Genomic DNA, 23,948 nt, shown 5'->3' with positions numbered 1-23,948 from the left:
AATAGCAACAAACTGGTCTCTTGTTGGGACAAATGTGTTCGTCGCTATGTTGAGAAATAAATATGTAGACCTGAAGATGTAGAATATTAATAACGTTTGTTTTTTAGAAAATCTGTAAGAGTTTTATATAAAAAGTTCTAAGAGTTTCGTACCGCCTCAGATACACTCATTTCCTTACCTCGAAATATCGAGTTTTCTGATAATGCTGTTTACTACCAATACAGTGGTTAAGCTTATGAATCGAGTTACCTGTTCGCTTATGTAAATATCGGAATATATGAAGAATACACACTGAGCGGTAAAAAGCATGGGGAGGCTCTAGAGGTAATCTTAATAACGAGTCACTCCTCCATGAGCCCCTAAAATTGCAGTAACTCGTCGAAGTACAAAGTTAGCAAGTTGTTTCTTGTAGAGAGAAGTTCATGTGATTCACAGTTGCCCGACGATCTCTAGAAATCATAAATGAGCTCTGACACTAGAAAATTTCAAGTCTGTATGCTTGAAGTTAAATTCGACCCATTAACAACATGCTGAAGTCCGTCCCCAAGAAATTCTATCACGTCCCAACTGATCCTCTAACAGATCCTCAATTTTCTTTTCTATTCTTCTAAAAATTATTCTTGTACTTTCATAGCAACTTTGTAATATTGTCGTTGAACCGTCGTGGGTCCCTCCCATTCTTCACTGTCTTCCACAGCATAAAAACATATAGCATTTGACTTACAGTATGTCTGAATTTGTGCCACATATGTAACATGTTTTCCTCCCCAGAGCTGAATATCTGCTGACGACCACAGAAGTTATTTAAATACACAATGAAATGACTAATTGTATTCAGACTCACTTGATTTTGTCTTAGTGCATTCCATAACCCTTGTTTTAGTTTTTCCTGGTATTCATTTTATAATCTCATTTCAAGACAACATCCTTCGTCCGAAAGCTAAACTAATCAGCACTTAAGATTATTGCATCGTGTGTCAATCATACTACCGTTTATTTGCGTTAGTGTGGTGTTTCACTTAGATTAACTGTAGCTGTGAACAGGGCCTGTGTTTCCCACTATTTTATTTATTTTATTAACAGTGTATTTGTCAGCCTCTATATTGGATGCAAAATAGTAAGATGGCCGCCACCCTTTTAAGCCCTCCGTGCAACCCTCCCCAGAAAATTCAAGCCTCTACGTCGGTTAATGACTTCATGGTATAATCAGCGTCTCTTACACTTTCTTTACACACGCAATTAAAAATTTGAATGTGCCTGTAGATAAACGCTAAAAATCTACGCACAACATGTGTAATTCTTAATTCTAAGTGCAGTACTCTGTCTACAAATTAATTTTAAACAGCTGCAAATTTTAGCAGCAGTAATCACAGTGCCTTCACTAATTACAGTACAGTGGTGTATGGCAGATATGTCTTACGGGAATCTAGCTGATCTTTTCTTTGTCACCGTCATTATTAACGTAGCTTTCATTAGTTTCGAATTACCGGCAACACTAAGTAAATTTATATTCAGTTAATTAAAAATGACAGTTAAAAACATCTATCTTACAAATTAAACTGCAGTAGGCGTTGTGCAATCGCACCTGCCAACACATATGGTCTTGCTACTAGTGTAGGTGTCTTGGATAAAATGATATGCTGATATTAGTCAAAATCTCAGTCATAACGACTCTTACAGGTTACTTAATTATTTATGAATGATGTGCATAGCTCAGTCGTACTTCGGATGATATTACAAATCGATAGTTCGTTCTCTTTTGCGTAATAAAAATTGTAAAAGTTATCATTTATTCACTGGATTTCAGGAAAACACATGTGCTCGGCTCTGCATATTCCCACGCTGATTATCTCCAGAGCATACCTGCACATTTAAAAAAAAACTTCTGTACTTTCTCTTTAACATGACGTTTGGTGTTTTTCTTTACCTGCGCTGTATATGCGCAAACGTGAACAATATAAATCTGTCCTGTGTGTGCGCCTCCGGGCCCAACTGACGTCATGTCTGGAGCTTACTCCACTATAACCTAAACTAAACTGTTCTCAATGTCTTCCCCAAAGCATAGGATATCGACATTTATTTAGATGTCAGTCACAGTGCGAGTGGAGATTTCTAATTAAATGTATTGAAGAATTCGTCGTAAATGTGTGTTTATACTTCCAAGTAACCCCATACGAAGAAAAAGATGGGACACAATCTCCGCAAACACAACTGGGAACCAGGACCTGACACTCAAAAAAAAAAAAGTTCAAATGGCTCTGAGCATTATGGGACTTAACATCTATGGTTATCAGTCCCCTAGAACTTAGAACTACTTAAACCTAACTAACCTAAGGACATCACACAACACCCAGTCATCACGAGGCAGAGAAAATCCCTGACCCGCCGGGAATCGAACCCGGGAACCCGGGCGCGGGAAGCGAGAACGCTTTCGCACGACCACGAGCTGCGGACCTGACGCTCAGTTGTGTAACGTGTATGTTAATAAAAGTAGTTATAAACATGAAACCAGTTTTACACGATTGCGTTTCTGCCCCCAGTTAATAACTATGCAGAAGCAATTTGTCTCAAAATTTTTCGGTTCCTGAGATATTTTCGCAAGTCGCTAAGTGAGGAGGAATATTTATTATGACGTATTTATTTCTCTTTGTCGTAAACATACATACACAAACGGAATAATTACTTAACACCGTTTCTTATATACGTACGATAGGACGAGCGATAATTGAGATATTTCTATAGAGGATTGATGTTGTGAGGGAACCTGTACAAGCAGTGTCACCTTCAAAGAATAAAGTTTTGGCCGCAATTCAACAAATAACAAATGAAATTACTAATAAAAATTCTTTTCGCTGGAACGTAAAACAATTATTTTTGCCCCTTTGTACAAAAAGAATGCCGCGTTTCTTTAAGTACCTACTTATGATCAAAAAATTAACACTACTTTTGCAAGTCCCTACATACGGGCAAAAACTACCGTATAGTCACATGTTGTTACTGCGTAACACCCCTATTTGAAGAAACTGGTATTGAGTTCTTAACCCGTTACATGTAATACTTCCAATCTACCGCACAAGTAGCGACCCTACATTTCTTCAGCCGTGTAACATTACGTTTCAGTTTTTCTGTTATATTAAAATGGAATTCTAAATATCTCTATACACATTAGTTACTGTTCGGCATATTTCGTGCATGCAATAAAATATATTTTATAAGAAATATTGTGTATTTATTTATTTACCGTATTGCATTAGATATGAACAGCGACTAGCAATTGTGGATTACATAGTTTTACAAAAATATATTAATTTCATAATTTATAATTTAAAAAATAAGTCTATAAATTAATATCTAATTTGTCGATCCATTCAAGGGCTGCCTCTGTCACTTCAAAGAAATCTTCCAAATTCCCATGGTAGGCTCCTCTGCTACAGCTTGTTGCAATATAATGGATCGTCTGGTGTTCATTCCCACAGTCACACTGCGAAGATAAAGCCCTTCCACATCGGTGAACGTTGCCGAATTCTAAGAGTTGGGGAAGACGTGGCGGATGATTCAGCCTGTTATATAGCAGCCGTGTCTGGAGCGTGCAAACCCGACAGATCACGTGCGGGTCCGTGGCCTCGCTGCTCCTCCCAGCCACGCTACCTCTGTAAGCTGCCGTGCCCGCCTGACATCCGCCAAAGGTGAGCTCGACTGGATCTCGCGAAGCTGAGCGCGTAATCCAAATACTAATCATAAATATTCTGATATGACACGTCGTGTCATAAGATGGGTGATCTAATAGCATAGCACACGTCCACTTCTCACCCATATTACCAAAGACACTCATCGGAATTCATTAGTAGCGTCGACAACAAATCTCGCATTAGATAGCAAAGTCTCATAATTAATACCCATTTTCGGAGCTGACTGTATCAATGATTGTCCAAAAACAACGATGTGCAATGCTGCATTCATCACTGAATAACTGCCTTTGGGCTGTATAGCATACAATAATTCACCAACAAACTTTTAAACAACTTATGTTCGTTGTATTTTACAAGCCTGCTCCTTTTAACTGTGACTAAATTAATTATCTTTCTAGATGATGGGATCAATTAATAAGAAATTGGAACCTAAATCTATAGCTGATGTTAACAAATTTCATTTCCCACAAACACTTCTCTTGCCGTTGCCAGTCTAAGTTTTACAGCCTCTTCATTTCGGCCCCCATAAGTTATTTTACTGTCCATACAGAAAAACTCAGGTACCACTGTTAGTCTCTCGCTTCCTAATCTAATTTCCTCAGCCTTACTTGATGTAATTCGACTACATTTCCTTACCGTTGTTTTGCTTTAGTCGGTGTTCACCTCATAACCTCCTTCCGAGACACTGTCCATTCCGTTCAACTGCCTTTCCCAGTCCTGTGCCGTCTCTGACAGGATTACTATGATGTCGGCTAACCTCAAAGTTTTTCCTCTCTTCTCCCTGAACTTTAATTTCTTCCCCAAATAGTTTTGGTTTTCTATACTGCTTGCTCAATGTACATATTGAATAACACCAGGAACTGACTACAACCCTATCTCACTACAATCGCAACCACTGCTCCGAATGGGCTACAACCCTTTCTCAGTGCCTTCTCAACCACTGCTTCCCTTTCGTGTCTCCTCGACAAAATGAAACTACCTCGTGTACTGTACTTGTATGTTTTTCTACAAAAAAAATAAAAATAACGATATACATACAATAAATGAAAAGCGCTAGTTTCCTTTTGTTCTACAGTATTACTTTATTGTGTTAACAGCTTTTCGGCTTACAAGGCCATCTTCAGACATTCACTGATTACTGTCGCTTTGGCGACAAGAAGTTACAATGTTTCTAAACGACATTGGAAAAGAAGCTACACATCTAGGTTGAAGCAGAAACGTAGAGTAAATAACATCTTTGACAGTGTGGTGGTAATACGACGTAAAAAAGTAAAAAGTTAAACAGAAAATAAATATAAAGCGAGTAAACCGGGAAAACTTTAACATAAAACTGAAACAGCAAGCCCACATAACAGTTTATATTAATAAATAAAATCCAATAAAATGAAATTAGTATTTGACAAGGCTGTTTCAGGAGGTATAAAACATGGAACGTGATACACAAACTATTCACAAAAAATGGATCAAATATATGTATATTGTTCAACTTCTTACTTTTTAAGATGCAATACCACCACACTCTCAAAGACGGAATTTACTGTATGCTCCATCACACTTCTCCATTTTTCTGCATTTATTCATTTCTGTTTATCTTATTCATGTGGCTAAAGTGCCTCACATATTCTGTGGTTACATTAGTAATTCTTTCTTGTAATTAGTTTGCATATCAATTTCCATTTTTTATACTTCCTGAAGTAGCCTTGTGAAATGCTAATTTTATTTTATTTGTTTTGTTTATTAATAGAAACTTTTACGCAGACTTTCTGTTCCAGGTTATGTCAAAGTTTTTCCGGTTTACTCCATTTACATTTATTTACTTTTCAGCTTTTTACTTTTTACATTGCATTACCACCGCAGTGTCAGTGATTTTATTTACTGCAAGTTTCTGCTCCAGCCTAGATGTGTAACTTCTTTTCTCATGTCTTTTACAACCATTGTAACTTTTTTGGCGACAATAAAACTGGCGCTTTTCATTTATTTTGAGGTTGTTCTACCAAAAACCGACAGAAGATTCATTTAACATTATAGTTCAACCTTTGAAGTGTACTTTCATTAATTTCAGTTCGCGTGCCGGTCCAACCATATGTAGCTAAGTACAATTAGTTTGACATTTTTTCTCGACTCACTTAGCGTTCAATCAACCCGACACGACAATTCCGTACAACAAAACCAGATTCAGCGTAAGAGATCAATAGCTTTCATATTCAGAGCAGATAAACCCGAAGTTTTAAATACAGTAATTTCTTCGAAACTACAAATCGAATTTTAAGTAGAGAAATGCCTTTGAATTTCTCTTTTTCAGAATTACGACGAGAGCAGCAGCAATTACCATAGTTCCATTTGAAACTGCGAAGTTCAGACCAATATCACCGTAATTAATACAGCTATGGAAAGATATTCTACGTCGTTTAGTGAGAAATTTCTCACAATTAACCAGGGTGAAAACAGAATTAAGGTATTTTAAAGAGTCCAGGATATGTTTGAGGTGTACAGCTTAGCTGTAAGCCCTGTCTAAAGTAGTCTTGTAACTGATTACCGAATTAAATTAATACTGTAGAACATCCACAATGTCGTGTTTTTCATTTACAATGGTGAATCTGTTCTACCAAGAAGTGACGGAAGAATCAGTTTACATATGTAAAGCGGGCTACAATCTAAACAATGTCTTTGAAAAACTTGCAATTTAGAAGTTGCTTAATTTTTTTCCCGTCAGTTTGAGACGGACATATTTTGGTCCTCATTTAGTATCTTCACAACAATATTTCACTTCTTCAGTTCTCGTAAGGGGCAATATAAAATTGGGTTTTACTACTTTATTTTATTTTTTTTTAATTTCGTTGTATCATTTTGTGATCTTCTTATGAAAATTTAATGAATATTTGTTATGTAAAATGATGATGTTATTTGTATTATAATATCACAACAGGTAGGGTAAAATATAAACTATGTATTAATTTTACGAGCGCAAGAGAGACAAATGATAATAATTTCAGTTAGAGGGTGGTCGTAAGTGCGGTGCAAATAGGACAAAGTTTCATTAAATTATGAAGAAAAGATGAGTTTTGTCTGTGTTGGAAGGAGGAATGTGAAAAATCCATGTTCGTAACAGTCGCGAACCTTTCGAAACAGTTTGGAGTTCAATTTACAATGTGTTTTGGTGCGGAAAAGCACGCTGGACGTACAACACTGTTTTACTTTCAGTTTTGGTGAATGTTTTAAATGTCGACAATACCGTCGTGGCCATCTTTGCAGCAGCTCAGTCACCAGAGTCATCTCGAGGTAGTAAGTATCTGACGCTACATCTCTGAATTTGGCTATAAACAATCCGCAGCCATGTGTGTTATTTTACCGCACCAAAACGAAACTATTTACGTAACATCTTACTGAAGTGTGCTACACAGTGAAACAGCGTTCATATCCGTTAAGACGATAACTAGCGGTATTCCCCAGTGTACTCATTACGATGGCAGCCCAATAGATTTTACTCGCTGTCAGAACTTTTCCTTCCGCTGATATAAGGTAGACGTCCTGTCATTACAGTTTATGAAAGATGTACCATCACTTTTCTTTGCAACTCTGCTCAATCAGTTACGTAAAAGTTGAATAATTTATCAGTCAAGCTCAAAACGATATTAATTGACTGGAACTTACGAGTTTAACACGTAGTAGCTATGAAATACAATAGTCAACAGCATTTAGTTGACAGCTGCTACAAACTGGAATTGCATGTGAGAGTAATGATTATTCACAGTGTTCAAGTACTAGTCAGTTTTAAGAAGTATTTAATCTCTATTGCAGTTTATATCGCCCAAGCGACTATTAACATTTATCATTATGACCGGTCTAAGTTCTTACGGCACAAATCGTTAACGCACTGCCGCGCGGGATTAGCCGAGCGGTCTAAGGCACTGCAGTCATGGACTGGGCGTCTGATCCCGGAGGAGGTTCGAGTCCTCCCTCGGGCATGGGTGTGTGTGTTTGTCCTTAGGATAACTTAGGTTAAGTAGTGTGTAAGCTTAGGGACTGATGAACTTAGCAGTTAAGTCCCATAAGATTTCACACACATTTGAACATTATTTTGGTTAACGCGCGTCATCAAATATAAACATTCTATTCAAACAGTCTGTGATTAACATTTACGTAAGGCTTATATGTATTAGTTGTTCACCCATAGACTTTCCGTAGCTAAGAGTTAACACATATATGATTGCCGCTACAGCAGCACTTACAGTTCTGTATCGATGTTATTTCATTGTATGCATTAGTTATAGGTATGAATAGGAGTGTGTTGATGTGTCGCATGCGTCGGATTAGTCGGGTGTGAGGAGAAAAGTTTACTACCAGATACAAGAATATGTAAGCCGCTCAGGTTGGAAGCTTTCCGCACTTAATTTTTTCATAAGGTGGAGTTGTATCTCATGTTATATTTAGCCACCAAGGTGTTATGGTGTCTACATTCTGTGCTGAGCTATTTCGTGTTTGTGACAATATAGCGTCCTCTGAAAATGTAAGTTTATATACACTGTGGGAAGTGTTGTCTACGTGCATATTTGTTGATAACGGTCGGAGCATATTGTAGAGCAAGTAAACTGTTTACAAGCTTCACTAAAGTCATAAGACTGTCGTGGTAGTTAGATAGCAGGTGGAGAATGGAGGACCGTTTTAAGCTGACAATTTAAAGTGCTTGCAACAAAGAAAAGTAGATTTTATTGTTCTAAACATGAACGAAACCTAATCAGGAAACAAACTAATGGTGATGCTTGGTGGAAAAAATTACCTACAGTGTGACAAAGGAAGGTAAGAAGCTAACGTTTAGATTACTGCCACTACCCTGCTGGTTTGTGTAGTGGAACCATACGTAAGAAAAATGCGCAGTTAAGTAATAACCGTAAATATCTAGGTTATGATCAGTAGGAAAACAAAGATCTACATGTTCAGAAAACTACAGTAGCAGAAAGGTAATACTTTTATCGAAATTTTAAAAAAAGAAAATGCGCACTCTTTCTTTTACCTACGTTTAAGAGTATGCAAAACATGCCCAAAGAGTACGCATTGAGTAAATGTCACACAACTTCGTCAGTGGCGAGATGATCAATTTAGTCAACTGTCAGGAACTCAGGGCGCGCTCTCTTTCAGACTGCGTACTCTTAGCTATCCTAAGTGCTTTTGAAAGAATTTTAGGTCTTATCTCATGCTGGCATGGGGGTTAGTTCCAGCGACTATGTTTATTGTTCTTGCGTCTACTGCCATCTATATCTTTTATCGAAATTTTTAAAAAAGAAAATGCGCACTCTTTCTTTTACCTACGTTTAAGAGTATGCAAAACATGCCCAAAGAGTACGCATTGAGTAAATGTCACACAACTTCGTCAGTGGCGAGATGATCAATTTAGTCAACTGTCAGGAACTCAAGGCGCGCTCTCTTTCAGACTGCGTACTCTTAGCTATCCTAAGTGCTTTTGAAAGAATTTTAGGTCTTATCTCATGCTGGCATGGGGGTTAGTTCCAGCGACTATGTTTATTGTTCTTGCGTCTACTGCCATCTATGTACTCCACCAAATAGGTGGAATTTTCGATTGGTTTCTAAGGGGAATACGGGTTCTAAATACCACATACTTTAAGTTGCCTATATTGTCTAAATAAACGAAATCGCTACAACACATTAAAAGTGCTACTGCATAAAAGAACAGTGCTGCGTAACTACTGGATAACATATAGGTGCCATCAGCTACATACACAAAATGCGGCTGTTCGAATCAACAGTTACCCTAGCAGACGGTCACGACGATGTAGGTGACTGGTAACTGTACTGTTCCATACCAGAGATGATTTTAGTATAGGCATCAAACACTTCTTTCGGGACTCACCAACTCGTAGTATGAATCCCAACTGTCATCACGACTATGGCATCCGATGACAGCTTACCTGAAACAGGGAAAGATTCGTTTTTTTTCCAAATGTCTGGTCAATAGTGTTACGTAACAACATTAAACATAAAAAGAAGTCATTATGAATGCATTGTGAAAGATTCAAGTATTATAGCTGCATATTAAATAAGAACTGTTATCAGCAATTAAGATCCGGTGTATGCCCAGAAATATTAATCTTCATAAAATCCGAATTACTACATCCAAATTCCTTCTGTATTTCACTTTTTTACAATGGTACCTGATTTGTGTTTGATATTTAATAATGCTAACTGATTCCTCAGGCACTGTCTCACAGGACATCATACTTGAGGCATGAAGGGGACAAACAAGAACTGTTGCACTATATCGCTTTTGTTTTACGTTTTGTCGGCTTACAGTTCATCAAGCAATCGGCCATCGCCCTCAAAGACAAATAACTTCGGAAATTTGACGTTACTGTCTGTTTTAAGTGGCCTTGGAGAAACAGCAAAGAAAAATTTGTGTTAGACGAAAATAAAAAAAGGTAGAGATGCTTTATCATGTCACTTATTTGCAGAATTACATGCCATACTTCCTCCTAGTAAGGGGTGGTATATGTAAAGTATGCAACCCAAAGACAACATCACGAAAATCAAGAACTATTGGTTTTAAGGAGAAAGGGTACGAAAACTAAAAAAAAATGCAGTTGATAATGAGATATTACGAGTTATATATTTAAACTATCTAGTACGTAACAAGGAGAAGAAACTAATAAAATTATTCATGTATGTGGAACAATGAATAGGTGTTCGCGAAACACAACACGGAGAGGAACACGAATAAAATTTTATAAGAGCATGAATGTTCTCACTTTTTTGTGATCGTGAGTCATGGGTCACATATAAATCAAAAGAGAGTAGAATTCAGGCAGCCGAAATGAGCAGTAGCAGGATGTAGTAGATTAGACAATCAATAATGACGGCATTAAAAATGAAATGAACATCTATAAATTAGGAAATAGAAACTACGTAAACAGAACAAACTGGAATGTACGGATTAAGCCAAAGATTAGTTCTCCAAACAGACATGAACGGGAAACAAATGAGGGTAGACTGAAGGGAAGGTGGACTTGAGGCAGAAAAATGACAAACACTTGACGTGAAGAAAAAGTAGACAACGTCGAACAAAAAAAAAAAAAACAACCTCGCTCTAAATATGTAATTGAAGAGAGGCAAATGAGGCTATGGCTTACATGTAAGCTATGCTACCGACAGAAGTGGCGCAGTTATAAGAGACACTGGACTCGCATTCAGAAGCACGGTGGTTCAAGTCACCGTTCGGGTATGTGTTTTCAGATTTTCTATGGCGTGCCGAAATGCTTCCTACACAAAATTCACAGCAGATTTCTTTCTCCATTCGTTACCGACCAGAACTTGTGGTATGTCTCCAATGAGCTCGTCGTCTTAATCTTCATTCTTCCTTTTTAAGATTGTGCTGGAACAAGGGCAAAGCTTGTGACCATGAAATTACAAAATGCAGTTAAAAGTTTCAGTCAGTAGTACCGTACAATGACGAGAACAGAAGATTACTTCACAATAATCTCCACTGCTGTCAAGGGTCACTGTATATCTCCACACAAATATGATGCAGACGGATTTGCAGTGCCAACGTGAATGTCATAGTTCGTATTGTATGATACCAGTACCATATTATGATATCTAGCGGTACGTAATATGTTATTTATAGACAAATGAATATTAAGACAACTGGCTATATCCAGAAAAAGAACTTCTAATATAATCAAATGAGCCATCGGAGAAATCACCCTTTAAGTTCTCGAATCATATCGTGGATGAAAATAAAACTGACTGACAAAAAATTTGTTTTAATTTAAAATAGAAACGCTAGCAGCTTGTAACTCACAGTCCCATATGCGTGATACACAATCGGTAGGAAGCCTTTCTCGGCAGTACTTAGAACAAAGAGTTTTTGTATTGCTTTTGAATTCGTCCGCTACTGGTTACGGCTTGAACTCTTGTATAATTATGCATAGTAAATTGTACAAGGGAATCTACACTACTGGCCATTAAAATTGCTACACCTAGAAGATATGCAGATGATAAACGCGTATTCATTGGACAAATATATTATACTACAACTGACATGTGGTTACATTTTCACGCAATTTGGGTGCATAGATCCTGAGAAATCAGTACCCAGAACAACCGCCTCTGGCCGTAATAACGGCCTTGATACTCCTGGGAATTGAGTCAAACACAGCTTGGATGGCGTGTACAGGTACATCTGCCAATGCAGCTTCAGCACGATACCACAGTTCATCAAGAGTAGTGACTGGCGTATTGTGACGAGCCAGTTGCTCGGCCACCATTGACCAGACGTTTTCAATTGGTGAGAGATCTGGAGAATGTGCTGGCCAGAGCAGCAGTCGAACATTTTCTGTATCCAGAAAGGCCCGTACAGGACCTGCAACATGCGGTCGTGCATAATCCTGCTGAAATGTAGGGTTTAGCAGGGATCGAATGAAGGGTAGAGCCACGGGTCGTAAGACATCTGAAATGTAGCGTCCACTGTTCAAAGTGCTGTCAGTGCGAACAACAGGTGACCGAGACGTGTAACCAATGGCACCCCATACCATCACGCCGGGTGATACGCCAGTATGGCGATGACGAATACACGCTTCCAATGTGCGTTCACCGCGATGTCGCCAAACACGAATCCGACCATCGTGATGCTGTAAACAGAACCTGGATTCATCCGAAAAAATGACGTTTTGCCGTTCGTGCACCCAGATTCGTCGTTGAGTACACCATCGCAGGCGCTCCTGTCTGTGATGCAGCGTCAAGGATAACCGCAGCCATGGTCTCCGAGCTGATAGTCCATGCTGCTGCAAATGTCGTCGAACTGTTCGTGAAGATGGTTGTTGTCTTGCAAACGTCCCCATCTGTTGACTCAGGGATCGAGACGTGGCTTCACGATCCTTTACAACCATGCGGATAAGATGCCTGTCAACTCGACTGCTAGCGATACGAGGCCGTTGGGATCCAGCACGGCGTTCCATATTACCATCCTGAACCCGCCGATTCCATATTCTGCTAACAGTCATTGAATATCGACCAATGCGAGCAGCAATGTCGCGATACGATAAACCGCAATCGCGATAGGCCTCAATCCGAACTTTATGAAAGTCGGTAACGTGATGGTAAGCATTTCTCCTCCTTACACGAGGCATCACAACGACATTTCACCAGGCAACGCCGGTCAACTGCTGTTTGTGTATGAGAAATCGGCTGAAAACTTTCCTCATGTCAGCACGTTGTAGGTGTCGCCACCGGCGCCAGCCTTGTGTGAACGCTCTGAAAAGCTAATCATTTGCATATCACAGCATCGTCTTCCTGTCGGTTAAATTGCGCGTCTGTAGCACGTCATCTTCGAGGTGTAGCAATTTTACTGGCCAGTAGTGTAGCTCTCCTAAAACGAGATACTTTTTTACGTTCTAGTCATATGAATTGCTGTGTTGTTTACAAACACTTACGTTTCCATGTATGTGTGGTTTGCCGGCCGATGTGGCCGAGCGGTTCTAGGCGCTTCAGTGCGGAACCGCGCTGCTGCTACGCTCGTAGGTTCGAATCCTGCCTCGGGCCTAGATGTGTGTTCTGTCCTTAGGTTAGTTAGGTTTAAGTAGTTCTAAGTTTAGGGGACTGATGACCTTAGATGTTAAGGCCCTTGGTGCTTAGAGCCATTTTTAGTATGTGTGGTTTATGTTCTTTCCAACAAGTCCGAAGGAACGGACAAAAGCGAGGACGGCCAATGATATCTTCAGTGCAGATGCACCTCAAGCTCGAACTCTTACGGGAATCGGAGAGACGCCACGAGTAATGAGGACAATGGGCAATATATTAGCAGAGTGTGGATAAATTGAGAATTTGAGTCCGATGGAGGCGTGCTATGGTAGTCAGTGCAGTTGCGATGACCACTGTACCAGGATGCCGCAGTTGTCAGAGCTTCAGCCTAGTAAGCGCAAGACCTTGGTTCGAATGCCGGTCCGATACAAATTTTCATCTTTCCCGTTGATTCCAGTCAATTCCAACTCGCAACCAATGTCTGCAGTTTCTTTGTGTCTTAGTTTTTATTTCCATTCAATATCGTAGAGGTACATATAGCACATGCGATAATGTATATTTCTCAGCAGAACGTTAAATATCGAGTTCTCAGGAAGATTGTATGCACTTCTCGGAACCAAGTGCGACCTATTTTGACACCATAGACATACACAACCTGAGAAAAGTATGTGAAACACCCTGAAGACACGTTAGGATGTCAGTGTAACTTCGTACACGTAACCACCACCGGTGGGTGTATAAAGGATTACAGTTACAATTCATGGTGATAGTAGAGCGGACACCAGAGTTCGTGTCTAGCTTTATTAATAGGCCTGTTATGGTATACGTGGGTCGTGAACAGCGTCAGATTTTAACTGATCACTGTGTAGGACACCTTAGCATTTGGAGCTGCTCTTTCAATCCTCTTTAGAAACTGTCTTTCCCTTCCATCTCTGTTCCGTCGACGTACAAGTCAACCAGCAGTGCTGATAAGCAGCAGGTTGTCTTACACACTTTCTGACACACTCTCGTAGTACACACTCGGCGCAGCGGCAAGAGCAAAATTCTGTGGCGTATAACTTCGATAATTCAGTGTTCCTTGAGAAGTCCATACAATATCCAACGCTGTGTTAGTTCATGTCTTCCCAATTTATTTCATACCGACGCGACGGTCTGTGCGAATCATGACGCCGGCCTAGTCAAAGTACACGACGACCCATTTCATTCGCCATGGCAGGAAGAGCTACCTTTAAATCAATTTACGGCATTCGTACAGTGTAGCCAATACAAAACGTAGTGTCTGCGAAACATGTTACAGTGATTCACAGAGCCGGCCGGGGTGGCCGAGCGGTTCTATGCGCTACAGTCTGGAACCGCAAGACCGCTACGGTCACAGGTTCGAATCCTGCCTCGGGCATGGATGTGTGTGACGTCCTTAGGTTAGTTAGGTTTAAGTAGTTCTAAGTTCTCGGGGACTGATGACCTCTGAAGATAAGTCCCAAAGTGCTCAGAGCCATTTTGATTCACAGATGTACAGGGTAACCATTACTCCACTCACAAACACTCAGAGGTTGTAGTATTGACCAACACAAGATAAAATTGTCTAGCAAACATGGGTTCTAAAGTGCATAAAACAGCTACGAGCACTTGCTCAGGAGAAGAGAAGTGTTCCACAATTGCGAAGGTGAACAAATGCTCTTAGCTCCCAAGCACGTGTTTACTAGACATTATTACCGATCGAGGTGGCGCAGTGGTTAGACACTGGACTCGCATTCGGGAGGACGATAGTTCAATACCGCGTCCGGCCAACCTGATTTAGGTTTTCCGTGATTTCCCTAAATCGCTCCAGGCAAATGCCGGGATGGTTCCTTTCAAAGGGCACGGCCGACTTCCTTCCCCGTCTTTTCCTAATCCGATAAGACCGATGACCTCGCTGTCTGGTCTCCTCCCCCAAAAACAACAACAACAACAACAACAACAACTAGACATTATTTTGTTGTTTCAGTCATACCTCCACCTCTGAAGGTTCGTCGGTGAAGTTCTGGTTTATCTTGTGTATGTTGACGTTGATATAAAATTTAAATGAGAGATTTTGGGCGGTTTTAATAGCTGATTTTATCTTTTTATCACTCTTTGTGTCCGACACGCGTTTAAATGCTTCTTTTCCTTTCTAAGTAAGTATACATATACAAAGCAAACAAAGTTACATGAACATAATAAACGTAGCACAATAATTTTTATGCATTCAATTAAATTCGAATTTCGCCATTAAGTTTTATCTGAATTCTGAATAAACTTGTAATTCTGCCAGTACCTGATTGGCGTTTCAAGAAAAAGGGCTGCCGCCGGCAACTTTCTAATCGTCCACTGTTTTACGCTAGATGTATGTGCGGTTTTGAGACGTGCTGCATGATCTTCGGCTCCGAGCCACGCTGGAAAAATTACTGGCTCTATCTAGTGCTCATTCTCACCATGTGGAGAACGTAAATAAATGACACATGGCGCTCCGTACTTTGGAAGTATTCCAGTTAACTAATTTCACGACTTTGTACCATTCACTTCTTCTCAGCCTCCTCCTCCCGCCTAGTGGCAGCAGGGTATATTACTCCCACAATATTTTTATTCTAACAGCGAGTGATGTGTATATCATATCTTGTTGTAAGTGCTAAAAGCGTCTGTAAGTTTCGCTTTCATGGCAGATCTTTTCACTCTCACACTCACTTAGCGGTGCTAAGGATGACTTACTGTCACTGTAAATTTTTCCGGATAACAAATGACACATGTGGCGATTTTGATAGAAATTCCTCCAGGCTTCTTACAGAGGGATGCCCGTACGACACAGTCTTTGCAACCTAATTTCCAACATTCTTCCTTAGCATCACATCTCAGACGCTTCTATTATCTTCATTGCCGGTTTTCCCACAGTCCATGATTCCCTGCCATAAAATGATGTGCTCTAAAGGTACATTCTCAGAAATTTTGTCCTCAAATTAAGACCTATGTTTGAGAACGACTCCTCTTGGCCACGAGTGCCATTCTGCTTGTACTATTTTGCTTTTTGGTTTTTTGCTTCGCCCTTCTTCATGGTTCATTTTGCTTCCAAGGTACCAGAATCCCTTAACTTCCTCTTTTTCGTGATCACCAATTTTGTTGTTTCTCGCTATTCTCATTTCCGATACTTATCATTACTTTACGTAACCATATATCTAGCGACCCCGAAAACTATGAATTTGACACTAATATTGGCCGTTATCGAATATTATTTTATCTCACGTCTTCTGATACTCTCCTTCCCTCCATAGGAGTGGTAGCGGTGGTTTGGGTATATTAACCCCACATTTTTTTTTTTTTTTTGCAAATAATTATACAAACAACGAGTCTTGCACATACAGACTGAAATCGCTCCATGTGTTCTTGAGTTAAGCTTCTGTGTTACTTCCCTTTCGCCCTGGTAAGTGGTTCTTATCCCCACAGAAATATCGCATGTGTGTGCATAACAGCTCACCAAAGTTTTATCTAACTCTGGTCACTGGTATAGGAACTCATGGAAACGGAAGAAACAAATAATCATTTCTGTATATCTAATTTCTGCCGAGCAGTGACTACGTTAGTAGAATTGGTGATATTCGGAATAAGTTTAATTTTATAAACATGCAGCCTTTCGCGGCCGGTGTAAATCTCACTAAAAGTCCTTTTGGATGGACTGTCGCGTCACCTTATAAAAGACAGAAAATTCTAAAGGTACTAAAATAGCTGACATTTTGGCCTTACTGCAGTAGCCGTCCTCAGGGAAGAAAATTTTCAATATTTGATGTGTTGACGGGCAGTACACTCAAAAGGATTTCAATGAGATTCACAATGGTCGCCGAAGCCTACGTAAATGTTCATCTCTCGGGAAGACCATTGCAACAAGGACCACACATCGGTTATTTTACTATTTTTACCATTTTAACCACTCTATCAAATTAGGTGTCAACTCACAGTGAAATGATTTTCAGAAGAATTGTACTTCGATTTGAAAAATATGTATATTATTCTCAAAAATTAGGTTCGTCGAGAACGCTTGTAAATATTTTTACTGATTATCGGTTTCGACGGATCTGTGCTGTCATCGTCGGATCTAGTAACATAATAACAGAGATTTATGATCTCTACATACTTTACAAACATATTGATGTGTCTTGCATGTTTGTAGAGATAATAAACTTCTGTAAATATGTTAAAAGACCAGTTCTGTCGAAACCGGTAATCTATAAATAGATTTACAAGCGATCTTGACGAACCTACGTGTCGAACGTATATGAAAAATATTTGCAAATTTGGTGAGATTTATTTTTCAAACTTTCTTAAAAACCATATAATATAGGCCTATCTTCTCTGAAACAAAGTATATGTCCAGCGGGACCTGTGAGGAAAAAGCAGATCGCAACACTAACATTTAACTAGCAAGGTCATTAGATCAAACTGTTAGACACTTTCGTACAAGTTCGGTAGTATAAGAGAAAAACAAAGCCAAGGCTTTTTATACAATATTCAGAGTAAACATGTGCTATATTTAGAAACAAAGTGATATTGCCTGCTAAAACTTTGTCTTCTTCGCGAAACGACACACAAGTGTCCCTAATTAATGTGACTGTCATGAAGTTAATCCTGTAAGGTACGGAAATAATTTTTTCGCAAAGAAAATTTTAGTAAAATGTAACTCTTATGCAGAATGTCCTGCAAATATAACATTTATGTCACGTTTTCTTCCGTTAGTCAGCTCTTCAGAGTTACCGGCAGTAGAAGAAATTTTCCAAGATATCCACACATACGTTTTTCCACCTACAAACGAAATGGCTTTCTGACCAGCACAAATGTAATGCATGTACTAGTAATTTCAACCATTAATGGAAACACTATGCAAGAGCACACTGCTGCAGAGCCATATGGTAAATGTTAATCCCAGTGACAGTAGCCATACATGTTATAAACATGGATGTGTGTGTGTGTGTGTGTGTGTGTGTTTGTAAACGTGTACATTCTATATTCCTTCTGAACCACTGGACCGATTTCAACCACACTCGGTACACATAACCCTTGTTATCAGGCAACAATCGCTGTGGGCGTTAAGAAACACCTACCTATAATAGTTCAGGAGACTGACACAATTAGACATGTTACAATTTGCCACATCATACATGACGTTTAAATTTATAACTTCTGTGCTACTAACTCCATCGTAATAAATTTCGCAGACAGTTTCCACATATGTCGCTACATGCACCTACAAAATTGTACAATGGTATTTCACATACACACTTGGCCGAAAGTATTGAGCACTCTGCGTAACTTTAAATGTTGTGAAAAATAAGAAAACTGAGTAAGTAGAAACAATTTGTTGAAGTTTGTTTATTAGTAACACAAAATCAATATTCAGTGGGCCCACCTTTTGTTCTTATTACAGCAGAAACTTTTTGGTAGAGAATACACTAGCTTTTTACAATTTTCCGCACCTACGGCGGTCCACTCATGGCGCAGACGGTCTTTTAATTCTTCTGATCTCATTGTGTTCCACCTGATTTTGCGCTTCAATAAACCCCGTTAATGCCCTATGGGGATCAGTTCGGCCCAGAAGCTCGATTTTATTTATCCGAAGCCAAGTCACTGGTGCCAACAGATTTGTGGCAGGTTGTGTTACTGTGCTGGAATTTAGCGCCATCCATGTTTGTATATCCAAAAAGAGTTACAAAAGAGCGCAGTAAAGAGGATTCTAGAGCGTGTATGTACTTTGTGGAACCCATGCGGCTTTCACATGCAACCACTGTCCCACTCCTGGAGCGCTCATGCGGCCCCAACCATGACGCTCCCTCCGCCATGTTTACGGGAGGTACCCCACAGACTGCGTTATATTCCTCACCCATCCTGCGACGGATATAGATCATACACGGTGTGCTAAAAGTCTGAAATGTGGGGAAATATTTTAGTGAATTATTTCACTAGTTTTCAAATTGATATATTTTGTTTTCTACCTAAACTGATACGTGTTGTTAGAGTATCAAGTTGACAAACCTACCTGAATGTTTGCTTCGTCAGACTACATAATATTTGGACATCTTGGTGTTTTAGAGTCCACTCATACGGTGCCTTTCTATTCTTGTCAGCCGTGGCTACTTCTGGCTTTACGGCTTTTTAGACCAGCTTCTTGTAGTCGTCTACAAGTGATGCGAGCAGATACTGTTTTGTTAAAACTTTCAGACAACTCAGCAGCGATGTCTAAAGAGGTTTTCTTCCCATTTTTTAACGACTATCATTCGGTCTTCCCGGTCTGTCATGATCCGCTTGCGCCATGTTCTGGCCCTGTGAACATGCGACCTGTTCATGGCGAATCATTCAATAGTATATTGTACAGATCGGTGCGAACATTTCACAGTTTTAGAAATCCCCAAGTGCGATTTCCCTTGCTCCTACAAAAGCTGTACCTGCGCTCGTTTTTGTGAACTAAGTTCGTTTCTTTAAGGCATAATGCAGCAGTATTACTGATGTCACAGATCTAAACAGGAAAACAGCACTGGATTAGTGATATGTGTCCACAACGAGAGAATGTAGTGATTTGATTAGTACACAGAAAAATATTCAAATAACAAATTTTATCACGCCAGATGTTCTATTGGTGACTTTGAGGTGGATAATTGTTTTTGGCCTTTTTCGATTCCGGAAAACTACTTTTTAAACCAAAGGGTTTATTTATTGTTATGTATCTCGCAAACGAGCTAAATTTCTAGGATGCTCAATACTTTTGGCCAGGGGTGTAGTTTAATACATACGACGTCATAAACACTGAGATGTGTGGAAAAATTCGGCAACACGTACACAAAAATGGCTGTAAACGCTATGGGACTCAACATCTGAGGTCATCAGTCCCCTAGACTTAGAACTACTTAAACCTAACTAACCTAAGGAAACGTTACATATCCATGCCCGAGGCAGAAGCCGGCCGCGGTGGTCTAGCGGTTCTATGCGCTCAGTCCGGAGCCGCGCGACTGCTACGGTCGCAGGTTCGAATCTTGCCTCGGGCATGGATGTGTGTGATGTCCTTAGGTTAGTTAGGTTTAAGTAGTTCTAAGTTCTAGGGGACTGATGACAGTAGATGTTAAGTCCCATAGTGCTCAGACCCATTTGAACCAACCGAGGCAGAATTCGAACCTGCGACCGCAGCAGCAGCGCGGTTCCGAACTGAAGCGCCTAGAACTTCTCGGCCACAGCGGCCGGCATCACGTATACGTTTAATATTTACTACTACGACATTCTTACAGTCGAGTCTACCAGTAGAAATCATTGACAATGACAGCGCTTTTGACAGCTTTCTCTCGCGAAGTGCTAACGGCTGTAGGCGAAACCGAAAGCCGTCAATAGAGGTGATAAGGCATTGTCATAGAGACATTAGAAAATAACGTTATAGACATGCGAAGTAGCTACTTCTAGCATGCAGAAAATGTCCAGGATCATCCCAGACCGAGGCTAGTGCAGAAGAACGTATAAGGTTTCGTTTCTAACAGAAAATTGGTAGAATGAATTCTCGGGCAATGCCGGGTTTGGTACTTGGTTCAAGAAAAAAGAGCTAGAGTATGTTGGTGTCACAAAGCAATACTACAGTCACATTGTTACTCAGCTTATCTGTACCTCTAAAGATTGTCGCCTGAGTGACAGATTAGTGTGACATGGAAAGTGAACGCTTTCAAGAAGTGGAACAGCAGTATGAGGAAGACAAGGATGAAATGGAAAGCGGAGACAGACGTGGACGGGAGAGCTGGAAACGGAAAGGGCCCAAGTAGGACACTGCTGGAAGAGCAGAGTCCTCAGGGAGGGAGATGCGGGCGCCCTGTGCACACAAAGGAGCCAGCCCGAGTAGAGTTACCACGTCAGCTGCCGACATGCTGGCTATCGTGGGTCCCCTGTTCTCAACTTCTCCTCCACCAGCAACCAAACATCACGCCAAGTACTTGGCGCATCTTGCTTCGAACAGGCGAATACACACCAAAGAACGGCAAGGGCAACTCGTAGGTAACTTAACATCGTTATCTAGGCCTTACGAACAAAATGTGTAAAATTATTCACCCAGTGTTTCAATGAGAGCTTCAGCTCCGCTTGCCTTACAAAGCTGTATAATCAGAGTCAGGAAGTAATTCAGTAACAATTGAGAGGTTTCTCTGGCTTTCCCTAATTTAATAAACAATGTCCAAAAGTGTTCCCAATCTAATTACCGGTGGCGGTATATTAAATTGTTTTCAAAAGACTCTACCTATTAAGTTCCACCAGTCGAGAATTTCATTTGGAAGGTTATATCCGGAATCAGGGCTATACAGGGTGATTGAGCTTCCCCTAACAATAACATCCATCAGAATTTCTAAAATCATTGGGGGAAGTGACAACGAACCCACTATTCACGTTGGTGTGCAGAATGTTTGCGTCAGTCGACATACCATCTGACTTTCGGAAAAATATCATCCACAGGATTCCGAAGACTGCAAGAGCAGACAGGAGAGAATTACCGCGCTATCAGCTTAACGGTTCAAGGCTCATAGTTGTTGAAAGGAATAATATGCAGAAGAGTGGAGAAGACAATTGAGGAGTTCAGACGATCAGTTTGGCGTTAGGAAAGGTGAAGGCGCCAGAAATGCAATTCTGACGTTGCAGTTGATAATGGAAGCAAGACTAAAGACAAATCAAGATATGTTCATTGGATTTGTCGACCTGGAAAAAGAGTTCGACAATGTAAAATGGGGCAAGATGTTCGAAATTCTGAGAAACATAGGGGTAAGCTATGGGGAACGATAGGTAGTATACAATATGTACAAGAGCCAAGAGAGGATAATAAGAGTGTACGACCACGAACGAACGAAATGCTCGGATTAAAAACGGAATAAGACAGGAATAGGGGTGTACCCGCGGTCTAGGGCTGCCGGCACGGTAGCTCAGCGTGTTCGGTCAGAGAGCTGGTTGGCCTCTGTAATAAAAAAACTGAGTCGAAAGATCAACAAACGAACTATACGGATGTCATGTGACGTCCGCAACGACCAAACACAACGATCAACAACGAACAAAATGCGCAAAAAAAAAGGGGGTAGCGGCTTTGATTCATAATCAAAACGTCTTCGGTCCCGGGTTCGATCCCCGCAACTGCCTAAATTTTGATAAATAATCAGCACTGGCAGCTGAAGACTTCCGGCATAAGAAGTCAGCCTTGTCAAAGAGGGCGGAGGAGCGGATAAAGATTCAGGGCACTCTCTTGTCCTAGGGGTGGGAAAATGCCCCTAAAGGCGGAAGAATCAGCAATGATCAACGACATGAGGATGCAGAAGGCAATGTAAACCACTGCATTAATGACACGTAACGTGTATCCACAGGACATGTGGCCTATAATTGAAGAAGTGTCATGATGATCTCTCCATTGGCAAAAGATTCTGGAATAGTCCCCCATTCGGATCTCCGGGAGGGGACTGCCAAGGGGGAGGTTACCATGAGAAAAAGATTGAATAATCTACGAACGGATAACGTTCTACGAGTCGGGACGTGGAATGTCAGAAGTTGAACGTGGTAGGGAAACTAGAAAATCTGAAAAGGGAAACGCAAAGGCTCAATCTAGATATAGTAGGGGTCAGTGAAGTGAAGTGGAAGAAAGACAAGGATTTATGGTCAGATGAGTATCGGGTAATATCAACAGCAGCAGAAAATGGTATAACAGGTGTAAGATTCGTTATGAATAGGAAGGTAGGGCAGAGGGTGTGTTACTGTGAAAAGTTCAGTGACCGGGTTGTTCTACTCAGAATCGACAACAGACCATCACCGACAACGAAAGTTCAGGTATACATGCCGACTTCGCAAGCTGAAGATGAACAGATAGAGAAAGTGTATGAGGATATTGAAAGGGTAATGCAGTATGTAAAGGGGGACGAAAATCTCATAGTCATGGGCGACTGGAATGCAGCTGTAGGGGAAGGAGTAGAAGAAAAGGTTACAGGAGAATATGGGCTTGGGACAAGGAATGAAAGAGCAGAAAGACTAATTGAGTTCTGTAACAAGTTTCAGCTAGTAATAGCGAATACCCTGTTCAAGAATCACAAGAGGAGGAGGTATACTTGGAAAAGGCCGGGAGATACGGGAAGATTTCAATTAGATTACATCATGGTCAGACAGAGATTCCTAAATCAGATACTGGATTGTAAGGCGTACCCGGGAGCAGATATAGACTCAGATCACAATATAGTAGTGATGAAGAGTAGGCTGAAGTTCATTAGTCAGGAAGAATCAATACGCAAAGAAGTAGGATACGGAAGTACTAAGGAATGACGAGATACGTTTGAAGTTCTCTAACGCTATAGATACAGCGATAAGGAATAGCGCAGTAGGCAGTACAGTTGAAGAGGAATGGACATCTCTAAAAAGGGCCATCACAGAAGTTGGGAAGGAAAACATAGGTACAAAGAAGGTAGCTGCGAAGAAACCATGGGTAACACAAGAAATACTTCGGTTGATTGATGAAAGGAGGAAGTACAAACATGTTCCGGGAAAATCAGGAATACAGAAATACAAGTCGCTGAGGAATGAAATAAATAGGAAGTACAGGGAAGCTAAGACGAAATGGCTGCAGGAAAAATGTGAAGACATCGAAAAAGATATGATTGTCGGAAGGACCGACTCAGCATACAGGAAAGTCAAAACAACCTTTGGTGACATTAAAAGCAACGGTGGTAACATTAAGGGTGCAACGGG

Source organism: Schistocerca cancellata, chromosome 2 (genome assembly GCF_023864275.1).
Source record: "Schistocerca cancellata isolate TAMUIC-IGC-003103 chromosome 2, iqSchCanc2.1, whole genome shotgun sequence".
NCBI classification, from domain to species: domain Eukaryota; kingdom Metazoa; phylum Arthropoda; class Insecta; order Orthoptera; family Acrididae; genus Schistocerca; species Schistocerca cancellata.
The sequence above is the reverse complement of the archived record's forward strand: the minus strand, read 5'-3'. Positions refer to the sequence as shown.